Genomic DNA, 9,572 nt, shown 5'->3' with positions numbered 1-9,572 from the left:
TGTGAACTCCAGGATACCTGCTGGAAGAGGAAACCCAACAACAAATAAACCACCAACAGATAACAACAGAAGAAGGTGAAGGAGAGAGTGGAAGCCACATTAACCTCAATCCAGGACCTGTCTGGAAATACAATAGTAGAGAAATTGCCCTGGCTGGTGTAGCTCAGTGGATTGAGCGCAGCCTGTGATTGCAAACCACATGATTGCAGTTCGATTCCCAGTCAGGGCACATGCCTGGGTTGCAGGCCAGTTCCCAGCGGGGGAATCATGAGAGGCAACCATACATTGATATTTCTCTCCTTCTCTCCTTCCCTTCCCCTCTAAAGATAAATAAATAAAATCTTTTTTAAAATAGTAGAGAAATTACCCATAAAAAAAACTGAACAAGAGCAAGAGAGAATCTTCAAAATCTTGCACACATGGAAGAACCAGCTTCAACACAACCTGCCCTCACCAGCACAACAAAATACAAGAGGTGATGGACAGAGTGACCCTTAGTTAACCAGCTGGTGAGAAGGACCCACCAGAGAAGGATGCAACAACAATCAAAACACAAAGACATTTATATAATGGAATTCTATGCAACAGAAAGAAAAGAGGAGTTCCTACCCTTTGGGACAGTATGGATGGAACTGGAAAGCATTAAAATGAGTGAAATAAGCCAGGTGGTGAAAGACAAATACCATATGATCTCACCTTTAACAGGAAGCTAAACAATAAGAAAATAAGCAAAATATAACCAAATACACTGAAGTAGAGGACAAGCTGACAGTGACCAGAGGGGAAAAGGGAGGGAATTTCAGGGGAAGAGGGGAAGGGTTTACAGAAACAAGTATAAAGGAGACATGGACAAAAACTAAGGGGGGTGGAAATGGGAGGGAGGTGGGGAGCACTGAGGGGTGGTGGTGGGATGGGATGGAAGTAAAATACAGAAAACTGTACTTGAACAACATTTAAAATAAATAAATAAATAAATAAATAAAAACACAAACACAGAGCCAACTTAAATGACAACTCAAGACCAGTGAGCTCAGGAGATCAAGGAGACTGCACCACTGAATCTCACAGGTATTCAACCACAGAAGTTCACACTGTAAACCCAGGGAGCCGAATAGATCAATTTAAGAAGCTGTGGCTAACAAGAAGAGTCTCACAAACAATGAGAAGACAAAGAAACAATCCCCAAATGAAAGGAATGGAGGAAAGAAAGCCTCAGAAAGACTGCTAAATGAAACAGAGGCAAGTCAACTATCAGATACTGAGTTCAAAGCAATGGTTATCAGGAAGCTCAATGAGCTCACAGTGAATTACCATAAACTACAGGGAAACTACAATGAACTCATTGAAAACTATATCACCATGAAAAAGGAAATAGAAACTATCAACAAGGGCCAAGAGGAAATGAAGAACACAATTTCTGAACTGAAGAACACAGTTGAAGGAATCAAAAGCAGGATCGATGAAGCAGAAGATTGGATCAGTGAGTTGGAGGACTAAGTAGAAAAAAACACCCAGAAAGAGCAAGAAAAGGAAAAGAGGTTCAGAAATAATGAAGAGGGATTAAAAGAAATGCAAGAGAATGTGAAACATAATAATATCCATATAATAGGAATACCAGAAAGAGAAGAACAAAAGCAAGGGATAGGAAATCTATTTGAAAAAGTAATGATGGAAAACTTCCTTAATTTGATGAGAGAAATAGTCACACAAACCCAGAAAACACAGAGAGTCCCAATGAAGAGAAACCCAAACAGCCCCACTTCAAGAAACATCATAATTGAAATGGCAAAATTCCAAGACAAAGAGAGAATCTTAAAGGCATCAAGGGAGAAACAGGAAGTAACATACAAGGAAGCCCGAATAAGGTTAGCAGCTGACTTCTCAATGGAAACACTCCAAGCCAGAAGAGAATGGCAAGAAATATTCCAAGTAATGAGAACCAGAGGCCTGCAACCAAGGCTACTTTACCCAGCAAGGCTCTCAATCAAGATAGAAGGCCAAATGAGAAGTTTTCCAGATGAAAGAAGTCTAAAAGAATACACCCCCACCAAACCAGCTCTGCAAGAGATGCTAAAAGGACTGCTTTAAGGAAAGGAAGAAAAAGAAAGAGAGAGAGAGAGGAACATGGGTATGGAAATGGCAATGAATAAGTACCTATCAGTAATAAGCTTAAACATAAATGGATTAAATGCCCCAATCAAAAACATAGAATAGCTAAATGGATAACAAAGCATGCCCACACATATGCTGCCTACAAGAGGCCCACCTCAGGACAAAAGACCTACACAGACTGAAGGTGAAGGATTGGCAACAAATTTTCCAAGCAAACAGACAGGAAGAAAAAAAAGCTGGGGTAGCAATGCTCATATCAGACAAAATACACTTCAAGAAAAGGGCCATAAAGAGAGACCCAGAAGGTCACTTCATAATACTCAATGGAAGAATCCACCAAGAAGACATTAACATCATAAATATATATGCGCCCAACATAGAAGCACCCAAATATATAAAGAAAATCCTGGAGGACTTCAAGAAAGATATTGACAGCAACACAATTATAGTAGGGGATTTTAATATCCCACTGTCAAAAATGGACAGATCTTCCAAACAAAATATCAACAAAGACATTGTAGCATTGAACAATGCCCTAGATGAAATGGACTTAAATGATATATATAGAGCCCTTTATCCCAAATAAGCTAAATACACACTCTTTTCAAATGTACATGGAACATCTTCAAAGATAGACTACATGATAGGACACAAAAAAAGCCTCAATAAATTCAAGAAAATTGAAATCATACCAAGCATTTTCTCTGACAACAAGGGACTGAAACTAGAAACCAATCCAAAGGAAAAAAACCCCAAATACTCAAACTCATGGCAACTGAATAGCATGCCATTAAACAATGAATGAGTCAAGAATGAAATTAGGGAAGAAATCAAAAAGTTTCTGGAAACAAATGAAAATGAACTCACAACAACCCAAAACTTATGCGACACAGCGAAGGCAGTCCTGAGAGGGAAGTTCACAGTGATACAGGCCTACCTAAAAGAGATAGAAACATTTCAAACAAACAACCTAACCCTATGCCTCCAAGAAGTCTAGGGGCAACAACAAAGACAGCCCAGAGCAAAGAGAAGGAAGGAAATAACCAAGATAAGAGCAGAATTAAATGACATAGAGATGAAAAGCACAATTCTAAGAATCAATGAATCTAGGAGCTGGTTATTTGAAAAGATAAATAAAATAGACAAGTCTTTAAGCAGACTCATCAAGAAAAAAAGAGAGAGGACCCAAATAACCACAATCAGAAATGAAAGAGGAGAGATTACAACTGACACCACAGAAATAGAAGGGACTGTAAGATATTACAATGAAGAACTGTATGCAAAAAAAATTGAAAACCTAGATGAAATGGACAAATTTCTAGAAAAATATAATGTTCTAAAACTGAATGAAAAAAGCAGAAAGCCTGAACAGATCAATAACAGCAGATGAAACTGAAGCAGTAATCAAAGAACTCCCAACACACAAAAGCCCTGGACTGGATGGTTTCACAGGAGAATTCTACAAAACATTTAAGGAAGAGCTAACCCATATTCTTCACAGACTATTCCAAAAAAAATCAAAATGATGGAAAACTCCTAAACTCTTTTTATGAAGCCAACATCATCCTAATCCCAAAACCAGATAGAAACACAACAAAGAAAGAAAGCTTCAGGCCAATATTGCTGATGAACATAGATGCTAAAATCCTCAACAAGATATTGGCAAACTGCATCAAACAAGACATCAAAAAGATCATACACCACGACCAAGTGGGATTCATCCCAGGGATGCAAGGATGGTTCAACATTCGCAAATCAGTAAATATAATATATTACATAAGCAAAAGCAAAGACGAAAATCATACCATCATATCAACAGATGCAGAAAAAACATTTGATAAGGTACAACACCCATTTATGATAAAAACATTCAGCAAAGTGGGAATAGAGGGAGCATTCCTCAACATAAAAAAGGCCATATATGAGAGACCTACAGCCAACATCATACTCAATGGGAAAAAACTAAAAGCTTTTCCACTAAGATCAGGAACAAGACAAGGTTTTTCACTTTCACCACTTCTATTCAATATACTATTGGAAGCTTTAGCCACAGTGATCAGGCAAGAAAAGGAAATAAAAGGCATCCAAATCAGAAAGGGGGAAACAAAACTATCATTGTTTGTAGATGACATGATAGCGTACATAGAAAATCCTATAAACTCCGCAAAAAAACTGCTTGACCTAATAAATGAATTTGGCAAAACAGTGGGATACAAAGTGAATATCCAGAAATTAAAGGCATTTTTATATACCAACAATGAAACAGCAAAAGCATAAATCAGGAAAAAATCCCATTCAATATAGCAAAAAGAAAAATAAAATACCTAGGAATAAACTTAACTAAGGACATAAAAGACCTGTATGCAGAAAACTACACAACACTGAAGAAAGAAATCAAGGAAGACACAAACAAATGGAAACATATACTGTGTTCATGGATCGGAAGAATTAACATCATCAAAATGTCCATACTACCCAAAGCAATTTATAGATTCAGTGCAATACCTATTGAAGTACCAATGGCATATTTCACAGACACAGAACAAACACTTCAAAAATTTACATGGAACCATAAATAACCCCAAAGAGCTGCTGCAATTTTGAGAAAGAAGAGTAAAGTAGCAGGGATCATAATACCTGATACCAAACTGTGTTACGAGGCCACTGTAATCAAAACAGCATGGTACTAGCATAAAAACAGGCACACAGACCAATGGGACAGAGAGCCCAGAAATAAACCTAAGTCTCTACAGTCAATTAATATTCATCAAAGGGGACAGCAACATAAAATGAAGTAAAAATAGCCTTTTCAACAACAAATGATGTTAGGAGAACCGGACAGCTATATGTAAAAAAATGAAACTCGAGCATCAACTTACATCATACACAAAAATAAATTCAAGGGGGATAAATGACTTAAATATAAGCTGGGAAACCATTAAAGTCCTAGAGGAGAACACAGGCAGGAAAATCTCAGATATTTCATGAAGCAACATTTTTACTGATATGTCCCCTAGAGCAAGGGACATAAAGGAAAGAATAAGCAAATGGGATCTCTTCAAAATAAAAGGCTTCTGCAAGGCTAAAGAAAACAGTATTAAAATAAAAAGAGAACCAACTGTATGGGAAAACATATTTTCCAATGATACCTCAGACAAGGGTTTAATCTCCAAAATATATAAAGAACTTACATGACTCCACCCTAAGAAGACAAGCAACCCAATTAAAATATGGGCAAAGGACTTGAACAGGCACTTCTCCAAGGAAGACATACAGAGGATCCAGAGACACATGAAAAGATGCTCAGTATCACTAGCTACCAGAGAGATACAAATTATAACCACAATGAGATACCACCTCACGCCAGTCAGAATGGCCATCATACACTAACAAGTGTTGGAGAGGTTGTGGAGAAAATGGAACCTTAGTGCACTGATGGTGGGATTGCAGACTGGTACAACCACTCTGGAAAATAGTATGAAATTTTCTCAGAAAACTAAAAACTGGATCTGCCTTTTAATCCAGCAATTTCGCTGCTACGGTTATATCCTAAGAACCCTGAAACACCAATCCAAAAGAACCTATGCACCCCAATGTTCACAGCAGCACAATTCACAATAGCCAAGAGTTGGAAGCAACCTAGATGCCCATCGGTAAATGACTGGATCAAAAAACTATGGTACATTTACACAATGGAATAGTATGCAGCAGAAAGAGAGAAGGAGCTCCTACCCTTTGCAACATCATGGATGGAACTGGAAAGCATTATGCTGAGTGAAATAAGCCAGACAGTAATAGACAAATACCATATGATCTCACCTTCAACAGGAACCTAAACAACAAAACAAACAAACACGGAAAATATAACCAAAGACACTGAAATAGAGAATAGGCTGACAATGACCAGAGGGGAGAGGAGAGGGAATTCAGGGGAAAAGGGGAAGGGTTTATAGGAACAAATATAAAAGACACATGGCCAAAAACTAGGGAGGATGGAAATGAGAGGGAGGTGGGGAGGGCTGTGGGGGTGGGTTGGGATGGGAGTAAAAGACAGAAAATCGTACTTAAACAACAATTTTAAAAAATCGAATGGCACTATGGGTCATTTTTAAATAGAAATTTTCTCAACAGTGTGTCTTCTCTAAGGCATTAAAACTTTTTAACTTGAAAAATAGTAAATAAATAAAATCTTTTTAAGAAAGAACTAAAATGGTTACATTCAAGGAAGGGGAAATGAGGAGGAAGGACACAGGGTATGTCTTTAGCTTGTAGAAATATGTTTATTCATTAAACTATATGTAACTATGATAAAAATAAAAAAATTAAAAGCTAGTAGGGGAAAAAATGTAAAGGCAAGTAAGCCCTTAAGGTCAGTCAGCCCTGAGTTTGAATCTTGGCTCCACAACTATGTGACTTTTATGACAAAATTAAATATCAAATTTCAGTTTAGTCTTCTATAAAATGCAGAGGATGGATGCTTCCAAGAGTTATTAATAATAAAAGCTCATACTATGTATCAGGAAGCAAAACTTACCAACTAGAGAACAAACTCTCTTTGCCTGTCTCCAGAAGGGTGTATCATTTTTCTTGCCAGCCCCAAACTCTTGCAAATGGTTTTTTAAATCCCTCCCTTGCTAATGGTCAGTGAATCCCAAGTGTATGAAACTGTCTTAATGGCCAGTCTGGTTATAGATACTCAGTTCCTCTCTAGAATGTAATCTACAGAACACCATGGCCTAGTCTGTCTTTCAGAGCACTTGATAATTTGTTGGTGACCAGTAAAATTTGTCAGACGAATCAATGAACTCAGGTAATCTGACAAGGGGATTATATTCTTTAAAAAACTGTCTTAATCACTGTAGCACAGGCTGCTCTCAAGTCCTGAAGAAATGTGATACAATTTTGAAAATGGAGAGGATGGGCCCAGCAGCTAGATCTGTGGAAAAAAACAACTTGAAAGCAACATACTTCCCAGGGAATATGTCAGGGACATTATTATCCTTTCAAGCACAGGATGCTTCCCTTGGCTGTTTGTTGTTAGTTAATACAATTCTTAACATATTTCCTTAAAGCTCTTAGTTTGTACCCCTGAGATAGTTTTGTGGGTTTTTAAAAAAAAATCCTCACCTCAGGACATGCATATTGATTTTAGAGAGAGGGAAAGAGGGGAGAGACAGAGAGATACAGAGCGAGATAGAGAGAGAGAGAGAGAGAGAGAGCTGTAAGAGAGGGACATTGACTGGTTGCCTCTCATAAATGCTCCACCGAGGGATGGAACCCACAACCTAGGTATGTGCCCTGCCCAGGAGTGGAACCTGCGACCTTTCGGTTTATGGGACAATGTTCCAACCACCTGAGCCACACCTGTCAGGGCTGTTTTGTGAGTTTAAAAAAATTTTCCATGAACTCCATTTTACTACTTTATATTGCTGTTATGGTTAGAGTTCAGATTTGAACTCCAGAAACTAACAAATAGCATGTGTTCTATTTAAAGAAAACCTGATATACTAAAACCGAAGCTTCTAAAATATACAAATATAGTCAAAGTTATGAATACTACAACAAGTCCTTAACTTGCAGAAGGAATCATCTCTGAATTCTGGTAAAACACCAACCCACTGGTAAACTAAACATATTATTCACTTTGCAAAATCCTGACTTACAATTACTTGATGGTGTGTAAAGTGGGATGTACTGTGTGCATATTTTATGTGGCTGCTTGTGTTGGTGAGTCAGTGTGGGCACATCACCCTTATTTCAGCATCTCTTATTATACACCACTGAAACTGCCATTTTTAACTTTCAGCAGTACCTTTTAAGTTAAAGAAAGGGAGAGAGAAAGGAAAACAAGATGAATAGTTTGGGCTGAAGCTGACTCTCTCCAGGCCAGAGTTTATTGTTTGCACAAAAATTCCTTCGTTCTCAAAGGCAGCTGCTGCCAGGCTGCTGTCGCCATCAAAGGAATTATTCTGGGAGAAAGCCAAAGCACAGGGAATTCCATGGGACCCCTCTGGTGGGCCTTCACCTGGCTTGGATGGCCAACGCTCACCTGTGCCAGCATCTTAGAAGGGCAGAAAGCATTTCTGATCTGCTACTGGGTCAGCTCTGCTGGCAAAGAGCCATTTACCTTATTCCATGATGTCTAATTTGATGATTGTGACTCTTAGCCTGGGGATCACAGAATAGGGCAAAACTTATGGGGCGTCGGGGAAGGGGAGCACACCACTCCTCTCCACCCCAGAGATGTAACGTGCAGACTGACTTGAGAGCCACTGACCGCTGCTCCATCAGTCTGCCAGGTCATGGTCAGGCCACAGTCAGGCAGCCTCTGACCTCAGGACTCAGAGAATTGCTCAGATTCTGTGTTCTTCTGTTCCTCTCTAGAACTAGTGATAATAATACCATCCCTCTTGTAAGGTTGCTCCTAAAGTTGACCGCGATGCAGAGCAGCAGAAATTGCTTTAGGAGGTCACCTCAAAGCAGGGCTGCATTAGGACTTTCATGGGCTGTATGACACCTTTACCTTCATGGGTCTCTTCGTCAATAAAAATGGTTGAAATTCTGCTCTATGACGGTGTCAGTATAAAGGTGAATATTCTAATCCACAGGATGGGGCAAAAGTAGGTTTATAATTGTTCATATGAAAAATAATACAATAGGGACTTCCGCCAAGATGGAGGCATAGGTGGAAACACCGTGCCTTCTCCCACAACCAAATTTGAATACAACAAAAGTTTTGGAGAACTAGGACACACCCAGAGACCAGAAAATGGAATTATACGGAAGTCCGACAGCTATGAACCGTTCAACGAGGACGGTAAGAGAGGTGGAGCCAGCAGCGGAGCTGGGTCGGGCAGGACAGACCTAGGAGCACAGGCAGCCTGAAACTAGTCGGGGTGCGGGGCAGACTGACCAAGGTCGCACATTCGCGCGCAGCGAGACGGACCGCACAGGCCCCAGGGGGCGAACCCAGTGGTGGAGGGCTGACAGCAGTGGCACACTCACGTGCAGTGGAGTGAGGCGCATGGGCCTGGTGACGGTGGTGGCTGCAGTGCTGGTGGGGGTCGCGGCAGCAGGCGGCGGAGGGAAGCCATTGTCCCTCTTTGACTCCGCCCCCACATACAACGTCACAACCCAGTGACTGAGTTGCCCTGCTCTGGTGAAAACCTAGGGCTCCGATCCTGCTACTTAACAGGCACAAACAGCCCAAAAGATGGTGCAAGAAGAACTCAAGGTCCCAGAGCCAATAACTCTAAGCGACCAACAGATTGCCAGCCTCTCAGAAGCCCAATTTAAGACACTATTTATCAGGATGCTCACAGAATTGGTAGAGTACAGTCACAAATTAGAGGAACATATGAAGGCTAAACTAATTGAAATGAAGGGAGATGTCCAGGAAACCAATAGCGATGGAAAGGAAACTGGGACTCAAATCAATGGAATGGACCAGAAGGAAGAAC

This window comes from Sturnira hondurensis, unplaced genomic scaffold, assembly GCF_014824575.4.
Source record: "Sturnira hondurensis isolate 20B ecotype Veracruz unplaced genomic scaffold, ASM1482457v3 Scaffold0010428, whole genome shotgun sequence".
Lineage (NCBI taxonomy): Eukaryota > Metazoa > Chordata > Mammalia > Chiroptera > Phyllostomidae > Sturnira > Sturnira hondurensis.
The sequence above is the reverse complement of the archived record's forward strand: the minus strand, read 5'-3'. Positions refer to the sequence as shown.